This window comes from Thalassophryne amazonica, chromosome 3 (assembly GCF_902500255.1).
Source record: "Thalassophryne amazonica chromosome 3, fThaAma1.1, whole genome shotgun sequence".
Lineage (NCBI taxonomy): Eukaryota > Metazoa > Chordata > Actinopteri > Batrachoidiformes > Batrachoididae > Thalassophryne > Thalassophryne amazonica.
The window spans coordinates 118,374,576-118,394,664 of record NC_047105.1 but is presented as its reverse complement, the minus strand read 5'-3'; the positions used below and the strand labels follow the sequence as shown (position 1 = coordinate 118,394,664).

At 41.1% G+C, this 20,089-nt stretch overlaps 1 protein-coding gene, 1 long non-coding RNA gene and 1 pseudogene across 2 annotated transcripts in view; all 3 read right to left on the bottom strand.

The window, feature by feature from the left end:
- iqsec1b (IQ motif and Sec7 domain ArfGEF 1b) overlaps positions 1-20,089 on the bottom strand; it is a 741,654-nt gene that overhangs the window by 514,314 nt on the left and 207,251 nt on the right.
- LOC117508052 lies at positions 1,434-1,552 on the bottom strand (annotated as a pseudogene).
- On the bottom strand, positions 4,282-18,264 carry LOC117507501. Its single transcript, XR_004559728.1, has 3 exons — positions 18,253-18,264; positions 15,315-15,317; positions 4,282-4,413 (listed from the first exon to the last, which is right to left on the bottom strand). It is a non-coding gene; the product is annotated as an uncharacterized LOC117507501 (long non-coding RNA).

Below are 20,089 nucleotides of genomic sequence, written 5' to 3'. Positions count from 1 at the left end.
TTGACAACAGGTATTGTAGGTTAAAAAAAAAGACTTTATTTTAACTGAGTTTGTGCCCTTTGTAGGAGGCCTGCGGGTTTCTGAGTTATGTAGGAGTCACAACAAAAAGTAATTCCGACTGTAGGGGGTAATCACACTATGGTGTGTTATCTCTGAGGGTAGAAAAAAATGTTTTATTTCTGAGTGTAGGGGTCATTGTGGTGACTCTGAGGAAGTGGTACAGAGGAGGGTTTTCTTTCATCAAAATATTAAATCTTGACTTGCATCTCAGATGTACCTTCTGGCAAATTGTAGCAGAACTTTGATGCCTTCTTTTTAATAAAACCCTCCTCTAGACCACTTCATCATGAAGCTGTATAACTGGGGATACAAAATGCAAAACATGCACTATGCACAATTTCTCCAATCACAGCCACAGAAGACTGTCCCTTCTTCTGAGTTGTCTGGGTGACTTTCCTCACTCTTCTCCTTCTTGCACAGTCACTCAGTTTTTGAGAACTGTCTACTCCACACAGATTTACCATGGAGTACCATACTGTATTCATTTCTTCATAACTGATGTAAATAAAGATCACGACATATTCAGTGACTTGGAAATGTTCATATATCCATCCCCTGATTTGTCTGAAGAAAACTGGCAATTAAACTGATTATTTACAGGTATTATACCAAAGGGGCTGATTACTTATGCAACCCATCATCTTGGCTTTTACATTTTTAATTAATTTATATCAAATTGTAGAGAATTACTTTCAGTTTGAGTCTAAGGAAGAAAATTTTAGAATTTTTTATATTGAGAAGCCTGATTTACTTTTTGTATTTGAAATGCCATAAGCAAATTAAAATGCATGAAATACCAAGGGGCTGAATACCTTTGCAAGCCACTGTAGCTATGTCAGCATGGTTTCATACCACAACTGATCCAGATGGCAAAGCGATTCTCTTTTCAGGCTGCCTTACAGCTGATACTGGAAGAGACATGCAGAGCGAGAAGTTTCAGAATGTGAGGATCACATTTCTAAAAATTCTGAGTCTGACACTCAATTTGACACTGAGTTTGTAGAGGAGGATGAGCATCAGCCTGCTCTGAAGCGTGAAAAGAGCCTCAGGACGATCTCTTCAGCAGCCAGGACTAGTCTGTGAAGTGTGTGGACCCAAGATGGACAGAAAAACGTCTGAACACCCAGTGCAAGAAGTACATATGTAATAAACACACAGTGAAACTCTGCCCCTCATGTGTGGTATAGACTGGTATGAAAATGGCCGAGTTCAATTAAGTTAATGTTTTGTTCAGACAGGTTGTTGTACTTTCAGGTGCTCCCATTTTTTGGCTCACAATCGCCAGAGTGGATACAGCCAGATCTGCATTGGTATTTGGCACAGGTTTTACACTAGGTGCCCTTCCTGACACAACTCCAGTTTACCTGAAGAAACACAAACAGCCACTGGTGTTCCAAAGAGGTCTCCCATTCAAGTACTAACCAGGTCCTGCACTGCTTAGCTTCTGAGATCTGATGGGATCAGGCTTACACAGAGCAGACTGGCTGTGTGTTATTCAGACAGGTGTTATGTGTAAACTGACCTGAGTTGGTTAAATTTCTAATGAAAGTCAAATAAATAATCCACTACAGTTTTGAAAAAATTTGCTTCATTTGTACATTTAATTATTTTCCAGTTATGCCTGTTTTATGATGCGTTTCCTTATTTTCATACATTTTAATTTAAAAAATAAGCAAAAAGGAGTTCTATTCATAAATGTGATTTAACAAAGGTAAAATGAAGATTATTTATCATATGTGTTGTTTATATTACTTGCAATTAGGATCAAGTAAGCATCTGCAGAGTACGTTAAGAAAAAAAATGTGATTATGTTGAATTAAAAGCCGCAAAATGCAATGGTTCCACCAGACCCAGCAAGACTCCCTGTGTAACAACAACAGCAACAACAAAAATGAAGACCCTATATGGGTTAAATGCTTTTAACATAAAGATGATTTACTGCCCCCTGTGGGAAAAGCATGAGAGCCCAAACTGTAATTAGCAACGTTAGCTAATATTTGTAGCATCTCCAAAACTACTAGTCCAATTAGCATTCCATTTTGGCGCCGTTCATCCTTGACCCAAAATACATAAGCATGCCAAGCAGCAAATATTAGCTGTGCTCTGTTTGTCCCTGATTGAAGTTTCATGCATCCACACAAGCAAGCATGTAGAGCTGCTGTAAGCATGTGGTTAGATTTGACAAAGACAGTGGCTGAAGACATTAAAAACACTAACAACAATGTTACACTAACAAACCCACAATAACAACATTTATAACCTCAAAACCCCGAACTCCCATGGTGCATTGCAGCACAGCATCCATTGTTTATTTGTTAGATAAATTGCTAACTTCTCTAAAAATATCAACTTCCTGTTTTCGCAGTATTCATCCTTTACCCAAAATACATAAGTAGTGTATTTTAGCATTGTGTTATTTAGCATTGCGTTATTATTTATTTATTTATTTATTTTTTACAGACTGTCCATTCATATTGTTCACCTCGTGTCAATATAACTGTTGAAGCTGTGCCTGAGTCATGACTGTTGCTCAAATCATTGGCTCTTAAGAATCTGGTTTCTTCTGATATTAGCCCAGGTTCTCTTTTCTCTTTTATTACACTGTAATCAACATTTATTTTGCTAAAATGATGAGACTAGTAAAGTCAGAGATAGCTATAACTCCTTCAGAGTTGTCATGAGTGTCTTGGTGGCTTCCCTCTCTTGTCTTCGTATTGCACGGTCACTCAGTTTGTGAGAACTGCCTGCGGGCAGATATGTCATACAGAACCATACTGATTTTATTTTTCAGTAATTGATGTAAATGAAGTCCGAGACATATTCAGTGACTTGGAAATGTTCATGTGTCTGTCCCCTGATGTGCCTCAAGACTACTGGTGATCATTTAGTTGTTATACTAACAGGGGCACATACTTATGAATGACATTTTTTTGGTATTACTCAATTTAAGACATGCAAAAATTTGTTCACATAGTTAAAAGGGTATCATTTGATAAATTTTAATATAAAGAGGTTAATGTAAAAAAACTGTAAAACCTCAAGGAGTCACAAACATTAGCACAGCACGTTATACCATCCTCTGTGCCACATCTACAGCAGAGTCTCTTGCAAACTGAGAGGGCATCATCATCTCCTCCAGGTTAATAAAGTTGTTGTACACTGATTATGAGTAGAAACTGGAGTATTATTTTCTCCAAAGAAGAAAATTAAACAACATTGTGCATGTGAGAGAATTAAACACTGACTGACAATATCACACTGACAGAATTCTATTAACCTTTGCAACTTGAGTATGTGGCCCATCAAGATCGCTTTTTGCTGCAACGCTCCTCCCTTTTATTGCTCTCTCCATTAGTTTCACATCAATGAATTCCAAAGGGAAAGATATTTCTAAGCTTCAGTAGTAAATATACGGGTTTAATTATTGATGCTGCCCAGCTCCTACCACATAATGAGGCCTGTGTTTATTAAAAAAAAAACGGAGGCTACAATCTGATTAATTTTTGCAGCTTATCACACCTTGGAGAGGCAAGGGGTGGCGGCATTTGACTAATGCAGAAGGATTTACATCCAAACAATTCACATGTGCACAAGCGCAGGAAACAACCACTTCCATGTGTTCGTGGCCTATATCTCCTTTTCCTCGAGGAGCAGATCAAGGAATGGGGGTGGGAACTGCACAATCAAGAATGTGCACCCTCTTGCTTCTTCAGTTCCTGAAGGATGTGCAGACACAGTGGAGGAAAACACCAAGCAAACCTCTATTTGACAAAGCATCAGCACTTAAGTCCTCTTTGTTCTTCAGTAGTTCTGCAGAGTTGCATCTTTTGACCAGTGTCACAACATTATAGCTTGTGGCAAAGCTGGTCTGAGAAGCCAAGGAGTCTCAATTTGGCGATCAGCTAAATAAAGCTACCAAATGATGCATCATAATCGCAAGGAAAATAACAGCACTATCTTGATGGTCAGTGGGACAGTCTGAGATGCAATTAGGTTGAAGCATGAAAAAGGGATGCATTTTAATAATAATAATAATAATAATACATTTTATTTATATTGCACTTTACATCTGTAAACAAATCTCAAAGTGCCACAAAGGTTAAACAAAAAGCATAAAACAACAATCAACAACAATAAAAATAAAACAAGATCAATTAAAAATCAGTTAAAATTAGCAACTATAATTCATAAGCTTTCTGAAATAAAAACATTTTAAGATTTGATTTAAAAGAGTCCACTGACTGTGGCGCCCTCAGGTGGATGGGCAGGGCATTCCACAGGCGTGGTGCTGCTGCCTGAAAGGCTCTGTCGCCCATTGTGAGGAGCTTGGTTTTGGGGACCTGGAGGAGGTGACTGTTGTTTCAGCGGAGGCATCTCAAGGGCGGACAGAAGTTCTTTGAGGTACACTGGTGCACCGCCATAGACACACTGATAGGTCAGGAGGCAGAACTTGTATTCCACCCTGAACCTAACAGGAAGCCAATGGAGTTTGTTGAGGATGGGAGTAACGTGTTGAGTTTTTGGCACCCCCATCAGGATCCTGGCAGCACAGTTTTGAATGGCCTGGAGATGTAAATTTCTGCCAGAGATCCCGATGAGGAGTGCATTACAATAGTCCAGCCTGGAGGAGACAAAGGCGTGGACCAGCCTCTCAGCATCAGACAAGGACAAGGAGGGGCAGAGTTTGGAAATGTTCCTAAGATGAAAGAATCCTGTCTTACAGATATGCTGGATATGGATGTCAAATGAAAGGTTGGGGTCAAAACGGACTCCCAAGTTTGTAACAGATGTTGATAATGGAATGTTGAGGCCAGAAAATGAAAATACTTTGAGGGGGGATGATTTCAGTTGATGTGGAGTGCCAATGAGAATGGCTTCAGTTTTTGTGCTGTTTAGCTGGAGAAAATTGTCATTCATCCTCCAGGCATGCAGTGAGAGTGTGAATGGAAAATGAGGAAGTGTGGTCTAATCTGACATAGAGCTGAGTATCATTAGCATAGCAATGGAAGGATATTCCATGCCTGCTGATGATGTGGCCCAAGGGGAGCATATAGATGGAAAATAAGGTTGGTCCAAGGACCGACCCCTGGGGACCCCACAGGTTGCAATGTGGGGCCTCGACCTGGCTTCCCCTAGGGCCACATACTCAGCTCTATCAGTCAGGTAGGACCAAAACCACTGGAGTGCTGTATCTGAAAGACCAATGAAATGCTGGAGTCGGTGAAGAAGGATGGTATGGTCTACAGTGTCAAAGGCGGCCGAGAGGTCCAGGAGCAAGAGAATTTTGTCAGTTACTCGGGTTTTGGGTGCAAAATGATGTAAATCAGTGTGACTTACTGTATCTCCTTTAAGAGTTGCAGTGCACTGGTACCTGGCACACTGCTATTAAGAAATTAAACCCACATGGATGGTTTTCTGATCAGTTAATGGATCTGTGCCAACATGTCAAAGGGCAGGAGTGGACAGCAGCCCCCAAGAACCCTGAGGTGAAGAAAGAAGGGGATGTCTTGTGGTGTATATTCCTATTTGTGTTAACTTTGATTTAGTTGTAGTGTTATTTTCAATTAACTATTGTTAACTATTGTTGTATAGGGAAGCAGAGTGTACATGCATTATAAACCTGCTTAAGTAATGCAAATCTAATATTGTGCTATATAAATATCAGAACAATTTTGCGCTCAACTTCAGGCCAGGTTTTTGGTGGTCTATGGTGGAATCTCTTTATGCCTGACCACTGTTGTGGTCTGAGGAATTGGTTTGGGCTCTGTGTTTGTCTTCCCCTCGCTTCTGTGTTTCTCTGCCTTTGGATCTGATTAACTACACCTGTGGCTGTGGCACACCTGCATTAATTAGCGGCACCTAGGATGCCCCTAGATACCACTACGGAAGTGGTAACCTGGTTCATGTTTGTGGTTATTCTCTATCTTAGTTTTTCTCTCCACGTCTCGGATTATTCTGTGGTTACTCATTCCTTGTGTCTTTGTCTAATTGTCCCGCATCACCACCCACTCCACTGGCTCATCTGGCATCCTGCACCTGTGACCCATCCTCCAGTAACTTCACCTCCTGATCTCCACCTCATCCAGTGCATCAGCACATTTTTAATTAATTCCATCATGCACCTTTGGCTTTTTCACAAACCTGGCTCATTGCATTTGAGTCTGTTTCCAGTTCTTGGTGTGTCATAACAGAAAAATATGGCCAAACATGGACTCAGCTGGGGCAGACCTAATCCACCATGCACTCTCCTCCCAGGGAAGCTTGCTCAATCAACAGCAGAAGCAGATCTCCAAATTTCACAATAATAACCAACAGTTTACCACTCAGGTAATCCAGTTATGCACACAATTTACCACATACACAGAAAATAACTTGCCAAGGCTTTCCCCACAACTAGCACTAGCAGCGCATCCAGCACCCCACAGACAGCTACCACGAGCTCATCAGTTACACCACGATCTGATTCATTAGTCTGCAAACGCTTGTCAAGCAGAATTGTCACCTGTTCTTCCTTCTTACAAGATTGCGACATAGTCTTTCCCAGCGACCCTCAAAATTCAACACCAGACACAATACCTCACAAGTTTAATCCAAGGGGAGGTGCTGACATGGATCACTGCTCTGTGGAAGGGCCAGTCCCCGATCTTAGCCTCCTGTGATGAATTATGCAGGGAATTCCATAAGGTGTTCGATCACCCGATCAGGGGACAAACTGCACCCAAACAACTGTTTCGGATCTGCCAGAGTGTGCGAAGAGTGGCTGAGTTCTCAGTGGACTTCAGCATCCTAGCTGTGGAGGCCTGGTGGGATGCCACAGCATTACATACACCCTTCAGAAACAGCCTCTCAGAGAGACTCTGTGATGAGCTGGTGGCCAGGGATGAACCACAGTCACTGCATGAATTAACTGTGCCTTAAATCCACCTTGACAACCACTTGCAGGAGTAAAGTAGGCAGGAAGCCCAGAGGGGTGAGCCATCTTGAACCTACCTCTCTCCATCCATGCAAGTTGCCTCCACCAGGCCGGCACATTCCAGTCCTGTCGCACCCACTGCTGATAGCCCAATGCACATTGGCTCTCCTCTCAGGAGTGGCACACTGCCTCGAGGGTGGGAAGCATATTTATTGTGACCTCAAGGGGCACATCCGACTTGATTGCCCTGTTTGGTAAAAAGACATCACTCACTATCTGTGTCCGGGTGGCCAGTGAGCGGAAAATGCACCACAGATGTGTTTCCATCCGAGACCAAAGTCCTGGCCACCATCCAGTTTCTACAGAACCGTTTTTCTGCCTCCACCTTAGTTGACTCTGGAGCAGAAGCCAGTTTTATTGACTAGGGGTTCAGGCTCAAGATAAATCTGCCCTCTCTTCCATCAGGCACCGAATAGTTCCTCTCCATCTCATCACATTTGGTAACCACCATGAGGAAATATACAACCCCAATTCCAATGAAGTTGGGACGCTGTGTGAAATGTAAATAAATACAGAATACAATGATTTGCAAATCCTCTTCAACATATTGGGTGTATTCAACTGGGTTGAATACACCCAGTGGTGGGCACAGATAACCAAAAAATTAACTTCGATAACAGATAATCAGATAACTGAAAAGTTATCTTCGATAAAGATAAAACAATAAACCACCCAAAAATGTATCAGAAGTTACAGATAACCGATAACAGATAAATTCCAATATTATCTCTGGCACATTTAGAACTACTAGCAAAACAAATTTAATAGCTTCTAATAATATTAAAAATAACAACAGACCCAAACAATAAGACCACACTTTTTTCTTTCAACAGTCTGCCCCTGCTGGAAGCTCTTGTTTACTACAGCGCTCCGAGCACAGAGGCACCCTGAGACCCAAACAATGAGACCACAATTTTTCTTTTAGCATTCGGCCCTTGCTGGAAGCTCTTGTTTATTACAGCCCTCCCAACACAGAGGCACCCTGAGAGCAGCCGTAAAGCCAGCTCTCTATCAATGACAAAGCTCCGGTCATGCAGAGGTCTTGAAAAATAAAGTCATATTGAGTTATGGTGTTGATTTATAAATAACATTAATACCGATAGAATAACTCCATTAATGTCAATTCTGTCATTTGTACAAAGTTAAAATATAACATATATCTTTTTATGTTGAATAATGCACTAATTCTGACGTTTTGTAACAAAGAGACAGATCGCAAAAGATTCTGGGTAAACGTGCCTCTGCTAAACACTGATTGGTTCAGTCATTCATTATGTAAACCAGCACGTTAATGTGACGTCTGTCGTGTGTTGGTGTTTAAATGTGCTTTTGTAAAATATTCCATTTTTTTTATTTATAAAAACAGGCATTTTTACGGAGCCCTGGAAGTGTCATCGCAAATTTTTTTGCATGTGGAGAGAATGTGCGCATGTTTGCGCACATTGGGCCTCATGTACCAACGTTGCGTACGGTGATATTTGAGTGTATATGGGGTGTATGCCAAAACGGCTGCGCTACTTGGCATTTATCAATGTGGTCGTTGGCGTACGCTGCGCTGAAAAAATACACCAGGTCGAGAGGTGGCGTAAATTATACACCAAATGAACCAGCGCTGGAATCCACATAAAAATGAAGATGATCAACATGATAAACAGTGCCATTATACAAATCAATGCATATGTTACATAAATAACACTTTCCTGATTATACTACATAATAATCAATACAAATCCCGCTGTTGCGGGATTGTTATGGAGCACGATCCGTGGCTACAGCACTGACAGGAAGGAAAGCGCTGCTCGCCTTTTTCTCCAGACTTTGAGCCTGGAGCCAGAGCAGCGCTGAGCTTAACTTCATGTGGTGTGATCGTTTTAGACAATGAAATTGATAATAACAACTGTAGTTTCGTCATTCCCTTAATTCGCCCGTGCTGCAACCAGGTTTTGTCGTCTCCATTCGGTTGTCACAATAAAATAAATACAGAAATACATTTTAAAAAATAAAGAAATCTGACAGATTAGGCGTGTCTTATTAATTGAGCGAGCAAATATCCACATGTCAAGAATTATTGACATGTGAAAAGAGAATACAGCGGTCCCTCACTATAACGCCGTTCACCTGTCGTGGCCTCCGAGTCTCGCGGAGTATTTAGTCCAATTTTGCATGCCTTTTTTTTTTACAGTGTTCTGTGTTTGTAAGAATCTTGTTGCCCAGAACAAAAAAGAGCGCCAACAACTACTCATAACTGTGTTTGTCACACGGAAACAAACACCTGCAGCAGCGAGATGTGAGTGGGAAAAGGCACGGCGTCAGGACGCAGAGGCCCGATCTGTGAAATACTGGTGAGTCACTATTAATAATTTCTTATGTGTCCGACCTCGTTCGTTGATCGTTAAAATTAATTCGTTAGTTCTAAATGCCATCATAATTATTTATAGGAAAACGTTCTATTTTTATTTCTCAAACAAATGTTTGGGCCTGAAAACAGTTTGGTATTATTTTCCTACTAAGGTTTGAACTTTGAGAGTGTTTACACACGAGAGTAAAGTGAGAAAATGTTCATGCCTGATTGAGAAAGTGTATAAACTGTGTAGTGAGGGGTTTTACAGCTTTGAAACATCTATAATAATTGTAAAAAATAACGCTGACTACGACGCGGTTTCGCGTATTACGGGCTATTTTTTAGACCGTAACTCCAGCGATTAATGAGGGACCACTGTAACACTTTATTGATTATATACTACAAAACAATTGATACGACAGCCGCTTTTGACGCTCTATTGGCACGCGTCGTGATTGGTGGAGTTCTTTTTCATTGCCGTCTTCCCGGCTTCCATGTCGTAAAATGAGGGTGTGTCTGAAGCGGAGTCTGAATATTTATGGGCGTGTTTATTATAATTACGATCATTTCCACCCACCACATTTATCAAGATCACATCAGGCGTACGCCAAAAATGGGCAGGTGCGCACTGCTTGATACATGTCACAGCGACTTTGGTGTATTTCAAGTTTACGCCGTAAATTTACGCCACAAGTGCGCAACATTGATACATGAGGCCCATTCTCTCCACATTCTCTCTTTACAACATTCATTTGATGTTGTAAAATGTGCTTTACAGTGTGCGAGATGATTTTTCATGCAGGAATTTTTTGGACCAAGTTTCAGGTTAATCGTGCATCCTGCATCATGTAGTGTTCATGGAGTATCAAGCTGCGGTCAACATCTGACGACCACCTCCTGATCGCCGATCGTATGGTCGAATGAGAATCAAACCTGTTTGATATATTATTGTGGTCGGCCGTCGTGGGGTTATCCTGCTGCTGAAAGCTACAAGCAGCATCCAACCATTCGCACTGTGTTTGTGCAAACACTGCAGAGCTGTCTTGTAATAATGTTATTATTATTATTATTATTATTATTATTATTTTGCAGTTGTTTTGTTTTTAAACTTCATTTGTAAAAAAAAAGCCATTTGCAAAGCAAAAAAGTTGATTTGACAATCATCTGACATAACCGGGGTCAAAATAAATAGAACACTGCAATCTACTGGTTCCCAGACACTGCCATGAACACTACTGGCCAGTAGATGCTAGATGGCAGTAGAGGCTTTCAAAACAAATTCTAGATAATCCCTGTCTGCTCACATTTAAAATGCATGGAATTAAAAAATCAACGTCTATAAACGCAGATAATATATTCAAGAGAGTTTTAGGCACTAGAGTTTAACGCTGTTGTCCGTGGAGCCTGAACAGAGTGTCTGAAATTGATTTGTCCTGTCGTGACGTACTGATATTACATCATCCTACCCATAATGCACTGTGGGGCAGAGCATGTGCTCACAAAACCTTAAAAATTAGCACATTACTTTAAAACTAAAACATATATCTGATATTTTTACTTCATGAAACTTCAGACATGACAGTAATTTTAAATAACTTGTCCAAAATTAGTTTGGTTAAAATTTGAACCATAAGTTAAAAATGTATGCCTCTGGATGACTTAGGTCATATTGCGAGCATATCGGTATAGTGTTAAAGGAAATGTTTTTTTTTTCTTTTTTCTTTTGGGGCTGTTTTTCCTTTGTTTGTGGAGGATTGAGATGCTTTTTATACAAACACTTCTCTTCTGTTTTCAAAGGTTATAACTATGCGTCTCTTACAAAACTTTTAACAGGTGGGTGCTGAACTAATTTTAAAAATGCTTGTCGCTGTTCAGCTTTGTTTATTTTGTTTATCGGTTTAAAAGTTATCGGATAAAAATTAATCGGAGATAATTGGTCCGATAATGGGTTTTTAAAGTTATCTACAAAGATAATCCGATACTGAAAACATTATCTTCGACAATTATCTGTTATCAGATTATCGGAAGTGTGCCCACCACTGAATACACCACAAAGACAAGATATTTAATATTCAAACTGACACCCTTTTTTGTTTTTGTGCAAATATTTGCTCATTTTGAAATGGATGCCTGCAACACATTTCAAAAAAGCTGGGACAGGGGCAACAAAAGACTGGGAATGTTGATGAATGCTCAACTAACACCTGTTTGGAACATTCCACAGGTGAACAGGTTAATTGGAAACAGGTGGGTGTCATGATTGGGTATAAAAGGAGCATCCCCAAAAGGCTCAGCTCAAGTAAAAATGGGGCGAGGATCACCACTTTGTGAATAACTGTGCGAAAAAATAGTCCAACAGTTTAAGAACAATGTTTCTCAATGTTCAATTGCAAGAAATTTAGGGATTTCATCATCTACAGTCCATAATATAATCAAAGGATTCAGATTCAACTTTCTACACATAAGCGGCAAGGCCAAAATACAACATTGAATGCCTGTCACCTTTGATCCCTCAGGTGGCACTGCAATAAAAAACAACATCATTGTGTAAAGGAACTTACCGCGTGGGCTCAGGAACACTTCAGAAAACCATTGTCAGTTAACACAGTTCGTCGCTACATCTATAAGTGCAAGTTAAAACTCTACCATGCAAAGCGAAAGCCATACATAAACAAAATCTAGAAATGCTGCCGCCTTCTCTGGGCCCGAGGTCATTTGAAACGGACAGACATAAAGTGGAAAAGTGTGCTGTGGTCTGACGAGTCCACATCTCAAATTGTTTTTGGAAATCATGGATGTCGTGTCCTCCAGACAAAAGAGGAAAAAGACAATCCGGATTGTTACCAGCACAAAGTTCAAAAGCCAGCATCTGTGATGGTATGGGGTGCATTAGTGCCCATGGCATGGGCAACTTACACATCTGTGATGGCACCAACAATCCTGAAAGGTACGTCCGGACTTTGGAGCAACACATGCTGCTATCCAAGCAACTCAGATAAAACTGAAGTTATTGTACTTGGCCCCACAAATCTTAGAAACATGGTGTCTAACCAGATCCTTACTCTGGATGGCATTACCCTGACCTCTAGTAATACTGTGAGAAACCTTGGAGTCATTTTTTATCAGGATATGTCATTCAAAGCGCATATTAAACAAATATGTAGGACTGCTTTTTTGCATTTACGCAATATCTCTAAAATCAGAAAGGTCTTGTCTCAGAGTGATGCTGAAAAACTAATTCATGCATTTATTTCCTCTAGGCTGGACTATTGTAATTCATTATTATCAGGTTGTCCTAAAAGTTCCCTAAAAAGCCTTCAGTTAATTCAAAATGCTGCAGCTAGAGTACTGACGGGGACTAGAAGGAGAGAGCATATCTCACCCATATTGGCCTCTCTTCATTGGCTTCCTGTTAATTCTAGAATAGAATTTAAAATTCTTCTTCTTACTTATAAGGTTTTGAATAATCAGGTCCCATCTTATCTTAGGGACCTCGTAGTACCATATCACCCCAATAGAGCGCTTCGCTCTCAGACTGCAGGCTTACTTGTAGTTCCTAGGGTTTGTAAGAGTAGAATGGGAGGCAGAGCCTTCAGCTTTCAGGCTCCTCTCCTGTGGAACCAGCTCCCAATTCAGATCAGGGAGACAGACACCCTCTCTACTTTTAAGATTAGGCTTAAAACTTTCCTTTTGCTAAAGCTTATAGTTAGGGCTGGATCAGGTGACCCTGAACCATCCCTTAGTTATGCTGCTATAGACGTAAACTGCTGGGGGGTTCCCATGATGCACTGTTTCTTTCTCTTTTTGCTCTGTATGCACCACTCTGCATTTAATCATTAGTGATCGATCTCTGCTCCCCTCCACAGCATGTCTTTTTCCTGGTTCTCTCCCTCAGCCCCAACCAGTCCCAGCAGAAGACTGCCCCTCCCTGAGCCTGGTTCTGCTGGAGGTTTCTTCCTGTTAAAAGGGAGTTTTTCCTTCCCACTGTAGCCAAGTGCTTGCTCACAGGGGGTCGTTTTGACCGTTGGGGTTTTACATCATTATTGTATGGCCTTGCCTTACAATATAAAGCGCCTTGGGGCAACTGTTTGTTGTGATTTGGCGCTATATAAAAAAATTGATTGATTGATTGATTGATCTTTTTCAGGGACGTGCACGTGTTAAAACAGCGTGGCTTTGTAGTAAAAGAGTGCAGGTACTAGACTGGCCTGCCTGTAGTCCAGAATGTGTTACCATCTGTTTTGGTCTTAGGATTCATTATAGCACAAAGGCAGATCCAACATGACCCTGTGAAAATCTGTGCCGTAGCAGAATGGCCGGCTCCCACCACTCTCAAACAACTGCAACATTTGCTTGGGTTTGCCAACTTCTACCACAAATTCATAAGCAACTACAGTCAGGTAGCTTCACCACTCACCACACTTACATCTGCCAAGACACCTTTTAAGTAAGTAAGTAAATTTTATTTATATAGCGCCTTTCACAGACATAGGTCACAAAGCACTTCACAGGTTAAAATACCATAAAAAAAATAATAAAACATATATAAAACAAAGGACAGGGTTAACAATTGGTCAGTTCTGAAAAGCCTTATTATAGCGAAGAGTCTTCAAATGCTTCTTAAAAGTCTCAGCACATTCCAGGGAACGCAGGAAAAGTGGCAGTTCTTTTAGTTGGACACCTGTTGCCTCTCAGGCCTTAACACACTTTAAGCACCCATTCACCACCTGTGGCTTCCGTCAAAGGCAACTGCCATATATGTAATTCATTATTTTTAATACTCTTGTAAAAAGACAATAGATACATAGTATTGTTTCATTTAAAAGGTTCAAGAATAAATAAGTAATCATTTAAAGGGGATAGAGAATCAAAATCATCTTTTTCATGTTTTTGGTGTTAGTTCAAAGTCTTCCCGCTGTGGGGAATACACACGAAGTGCCAGCAAGTTTCAGAACCTCTGTTTCAAGTATTTCTCCTTTTTTGAATTGCCCCCTAGAAAACAGGCCAGTCTGTTTTTGAGAGAAAACTTACGTCACTTTTTCACCAATAGCCCCCCCACACCCATCCCCTTTCACACACGCCCCTTCGAAATTAATTATTCATAAGGTTGTGCCCACCGATTCGTAACACTCGAAGAGAAGCAATGGCGAGCTACAGGTGTGCTTTCCCAGGCTGTTTTAGCAGATTACGATCTTCCCACGGAAAGCAATGTATGCGATCACTGGCTTTTATTCATTTTTAACCGCATCCCCAGTACATACAACTGCTGACTATTTCTTTGCTCTGCGCTACATTTATATCGCTTTGTGCTTAACGATTATGTTATCGGTCCTTCAGAGTGGCCGTTGTTTCGGGGGGTGTTTGTCAGGAAAATGATCATTTCTGCATTGATTACAGACCCTGCAGCAGGTCTGTAAACAACTTTTCTGCAGCGTGGCTTTGCTTTGAACCTTGAACTAATCAAAGCAATGCTTCGCAGATTGAAGCAATGCTTTGATTATTCTTTCTTTCTTTTGCTTAATTTTCTCCTGCTAAAACCCTAAAGAGCATACGTCTGTGAGTATTATTTACCTTTTCTATGTTAAACCGACCTGTTATGATCTTCTGAAACAGTTGATAGATGTATTTTATAACTTAAAAACGGGAGCAATGCTAACGCGTTAGCATGTCTATGGCATTTTCAATGTTAAAAGTTAGCATTTCAGCTGTCATCATGTTCGGGTGCATTTGTTTTCAAATTGTAATATTTCTTAAATTTATTTTTGTTTATATATTAATAATCTAATGATTATCATATACAATTTTAGAGAAAGAGGCAAAAAAAAAACCTGAATAGAAACACAACAGAAAATATAAAAGCAATGAAAATAAATAAATAATGCTTTCTTTTCAGTGAGAGCAAGGGCAGCCAGTCAAACAATGGCAACCGATCAGCGCCACCTACTTGCATTTCAGAATGAGGTTGCCAAATAAGCTCCGAAACAACGCCATTAAAGGCAAACAAGGCATTCTAAACCCAGCATAGTAACATAGCTGTTTCAGAGAACCTTTTAGGAAGGTTCTGAGCCATTACAGACCCAACCAATTTTTGGGGGCTACATATCACATCACAGAACAAGGATTAATGCCCCATTCAACCTCTATCACCTTTAAAGTAAATTCATGTAAATATAGTTCATTCATTTGGATAAAAACACCTCAAGAAGAAGGGGAACGTATGTTTTGTTCTGCACGTTCAGGGGATATAGTTAATTGGTGCACATTAGAAGCCACACAAGGAGAAGAGGTGTCTTGCATTGAGAGGAAGCTGTGTGAAGTCACCTTTATTCCTTTTGAGTAAATGCGGCCAATGAGGTAATTTTTTGGTTGGTTTCTATTGTACTGCTTTATTCATCTGAATTTCTGTTTTATTTTGTGTAAGTTCTCCGTATTTTGTGAGCTAATTTATGTTTTTTTAATATTTCTCTGTCTTAGTTCTGACGACATTATGGAGCCATATTGGGGCATGTGAAGGCATGTTGGCCAAAATAAATGTCTGTTCAAACGCAAGAATGATGTTGAGCCTTGATAAAACTCAAAAGGAGTAACACCACCGTTCTCATACTCATTCAGCTGGACTCTGGTCGCCAGTTCACTGTGGAGGTCGATGCCTCCAATAGGATTAGGGTGGTCTTTTTGCAGAGTGGGGTTGATATCCATTTACTTGCTTGTGCGTTCTTGCTACGCCACCTGTCCCCAGCTGAGACAAATTATGATGTTGGCAACCAAGAACTGTTAGCTGGCAAGGAGGCCTTGGAAGAGTGGTGTCACTGGTTGGTGTGGTCTGCTATACCATTCATCATTTGGACTTATCACAAAAACCTCACATACATAAAGAATACAGTGAGATTCAATGCCAATGAAGCCAGGTGGACCCTGTTTTTTGGACGTTTTAACTTTTCCATCACCTACAGACCTGGATCCAAAAACACCAACAGTTCTCCAGGACACTGACCCCAGAACCCAGGACACCTGGGATTTCAGTGTATCCTGGACACTTAGGGACAACATCAGGACCCACGTGGTTGACCCCCAGGTTGGCTCTTCGTTCCTTTGCCCATTGTCTCAGGTTTTGCAGTTCTGTCACTCATCAAAACTTATCTGTCATCTTGGAATCAACTGGACTTTAGACAGTGTCAAGAGTCATTTTTGGTGGCCTTCCATGGTTGCAGATTGCAGAGCTTTTGTGTTATCCTGTTCTGTTTGTGCCCAAAGCAAGTCGTCTCACCTCCTAGTCCACCACATCTTCTGTCTGCATGACATCCCATTGGACATAATGTCAGGTGGCCCCAAGTTCACATCCCAGGGCTGGAAGGTGTTTTGTTCAGCCTTGGGGGCCCCAGTCAGTTTGTCTTTTGGATTTCACCCCCAGTCCAATGGCCGGGCAGAATAGGTCAACCAGGAGTTAGAGTCTGCAGTCCGCTGCACCACCGCCAAGGACCCTGTGCCTTGGAGTGACCATCTGCCTGGAATAGAGTATACTCATAACTCGGGCCACCAGACTATTCCCTTTCGAGTGTTCCCTGGGCTTCCAACCACCATTATTCCCAGACCAAGAAGAGAAATTGGTCATGCCCTCTGTCCAGGTGCACCTCCGGCGCTGGTGCAGGGTCTACTGCGCCAGGGTCTGGACTACTGCCAGTTCCACCATATTGGAATCCAGGGAATGGGCTCATCACCATGTAGACTGCCATTGGACTCCAGCCCTGCTTTACCATCCCAGAGAGGAGGTGTGGCTATCCCTTGCAGACATCCCACTGCAGGCAGAGCACTGCTCTGCGGTTTATGGGACCCTCTGTAGTGGACAGGATAGTTAATCCTGTGGCAGTCCACCTACGCCTTTTGAGGTCGCTTCAGATCCATCTGGCCATCCATGTCTCCCACCTGCAGCTGGTCCGGCCCCCTAGTCATGCTCTGATCATGGATGGCCATATGACCTGGACTGTACGGTGCCTCCTGGTTATGCACCGTCGGGGTTGGGGCTTCCAGTATCTGGTGGACTGGGAGGATTATGGGCCGGAGGAGTGCTCCTGGGTGTCCTGCCCCTGGGTGTTCTTCTCCCTCACCTTGGACTCTGGACTCATCCAGGAATTCCATCATGCTCATCCGGACAGGCCAGGTGGGTCGCCTGGGGCTCCCATTTGGGAGGGAGGATCTGTTGTAGTTTGGGGAATTGGTTTTGGCTCTGTGTGTTTGTCACCCCATCCCTTCAGTGTTTCTCTGCCAGCAGAGCTGATTAACTACACCCGTGGCTGTGGCACACCTGCATTGATTAGTGGTGTCCTACTTAAGTGGTAACTTGGCCTCATGTTTGTTGTCATTCTCTATCTTAGTTTTCTCTCTCCAACAACTCTGATTATTTTCTACTATAATACTTACTGTCAAGTAGTGGGGATGGATGGCTTGTCTGCTTGGGTGGTTGCTATGGACCAAAGGTGGGTCCGTGCTGTGGTTTATGTAGAGTCCACATTCCTAGAATTCACTTAACTTGAGTAGCTCTTTGAGATCAAAATTGTTTTTTGTTTGCATATTCAAAAATGTAAAGATCAATTATACCAATTTTTGTCTGTGTGCATGTTAAGCATTGCAGCATGTTTGGCTTGCAAGTGACAATTCTCAAATTAAATAGCGCAAAGTCCTGTTGGTATACATCATATGAGACTCTAAATCATGTTTTGTGTCACAGAATGGCTTGTTGGTGCACAAAATATTGCATTTTCACAGCAACAATTTCAAATAATGCAGAAAATTGATGGTTAAAGAATTGAACATGCTAGCTTTATCGATCAGCCCTTGAACATGACCATAGCAAAGAGAATATAGTACAGAGAGGCAACACTCAGTAGAACGCCCACAGGGCTATTTCATTCTGTGGTAGAAAAATACGGTTTTCTGTGAAAAGTAATGCAGACAGCAAAGGAATACCGCAAAGCCCTGCTGAATGCCTTCTGTTCTGCTGAGCTGCAGAAAAAGCTAAAGCCTTAAAAACATTTCTCAAAAAACAGAAACACTGACTGAGCTTCTTTAGTTTTAGCAGACAAAGTTTTGCCTTAAAAATTGATGTGTTAAATGTGTTGGTGAAAATGTTTCAATGTTGGTGACAAAATGTTTAGGAAAATAAAGTGGCAAGAAAAAATATGTGAACCCTTGACAAATTTCACATGTGAATGTTAGAATAACATCAAATTGCAGAAAGAATAAAAACAGGCTTTTTGTATGTAACGATTTCTAAAATGACACCCTTTAAACTCAGAGTGAAAACTAACCTCTCCAACAGGATATAAAATTAACCCTCTGGGGTCCAGGGTATAACTGGCCATTTTTTTTTTTTTTTTTTTTTTTATGTGAAAAAAACTGCAAGCATATTAACAAACCATTTTTAGAACTTGCAATGCAAATATAAATTCTAAATTTCAAAAACATATGTACAAATGTAGTAAACAACAATGGCATTTACATGTAAATGTAGGAAATGCTTTTACAAAAAAAAAAAAAAAAAAAAATGCCACACAAATTATTTGTGTCACTCAGAAAAAAACAATTCCTGTCCAACACAAGACCTCTATCTTATGTTGGACATGTCACAGGCCTGACACTTTGTCATTCCTGCTGTTGTCCACCTGGATGCAGCACTGGCACTTCAGTCTGTCTTTGGTGGCTTTTTGGTTTGATCTCCTCAGCAACAATGCCACGTGGGATGATGAGCAACCTCTGTGGGGCTGGGGATTTGCTTGTTTTAGGTCATGTGTTTGTCCACCAATGATGAAGGGGAAGTTGTGTTTTGTTTTGTTTTTTCCCCCTTGTAATTGCTCTGGCCAGATAGGAGAAAAGCGGAAGAAGTTTGCACACGTGCTGCACAAAGCACCTACACAACCAAATACGTGGGTCGGTGATCATTTTTGATTGGTTTAGCCCCTGCATTTTCCATCAAAGATAAAGCGAAAGTTGTATTTATCCCCTTGTAATCGCTCCAGCCAGAGAGGAAAAAAGAGTAAGACTGTCAGGTTGTGAGGATGCATTGGCATTGGAGTGCCTTAATTGAGAGAGTGGTGTTAGCTCAGATCCAGGTACAGGTGCTATCAAAATAAATATAAAAATAGTTAAGCTATCAAATTTACAATTTATGATGACTTATTTAATTAATTTAAAGCCTGATTCATGCAGCTGCACAACTCTAATTCCATGTCGTGGAATGACATGCGTGTCTCCATCTCCGTCACTGGATTATGCTTTATTATTGACTAATTTGACCCTCAACAAGCTTTTCTTTCTACAATCATCACCTCCAATTCAAAGGTAAGCTGTACAATTTCATCTGTTACAGGCTTCATGCTGTAAATGTGCTGACTTTTCTGATCCATTTATAATCAGCATGCGCACTGCAAAAACTGTTATAATATGATGGCAGATGAAGCAGCGAAAGCATAAAAGTGTCAAATCACAGCCAAATCTGAGCATGGTGTGAAAAAGATAACAAACAGTCTGACGTTTAATCACAGAAATGACTCCGGTCCCACTTAACTCAAATTGGCGAGTGTCAGAGCATTGAACTTTAATTTGTACCTCTGTTACTGTCTGTGCATGTCCAGACTGCTTGGGTTTTTTTGTGGAAATACATTGCGATCGGATGGCACATTTTGTCCAATGTGAGCAAAAAATCTGGTATTAAAAAAATC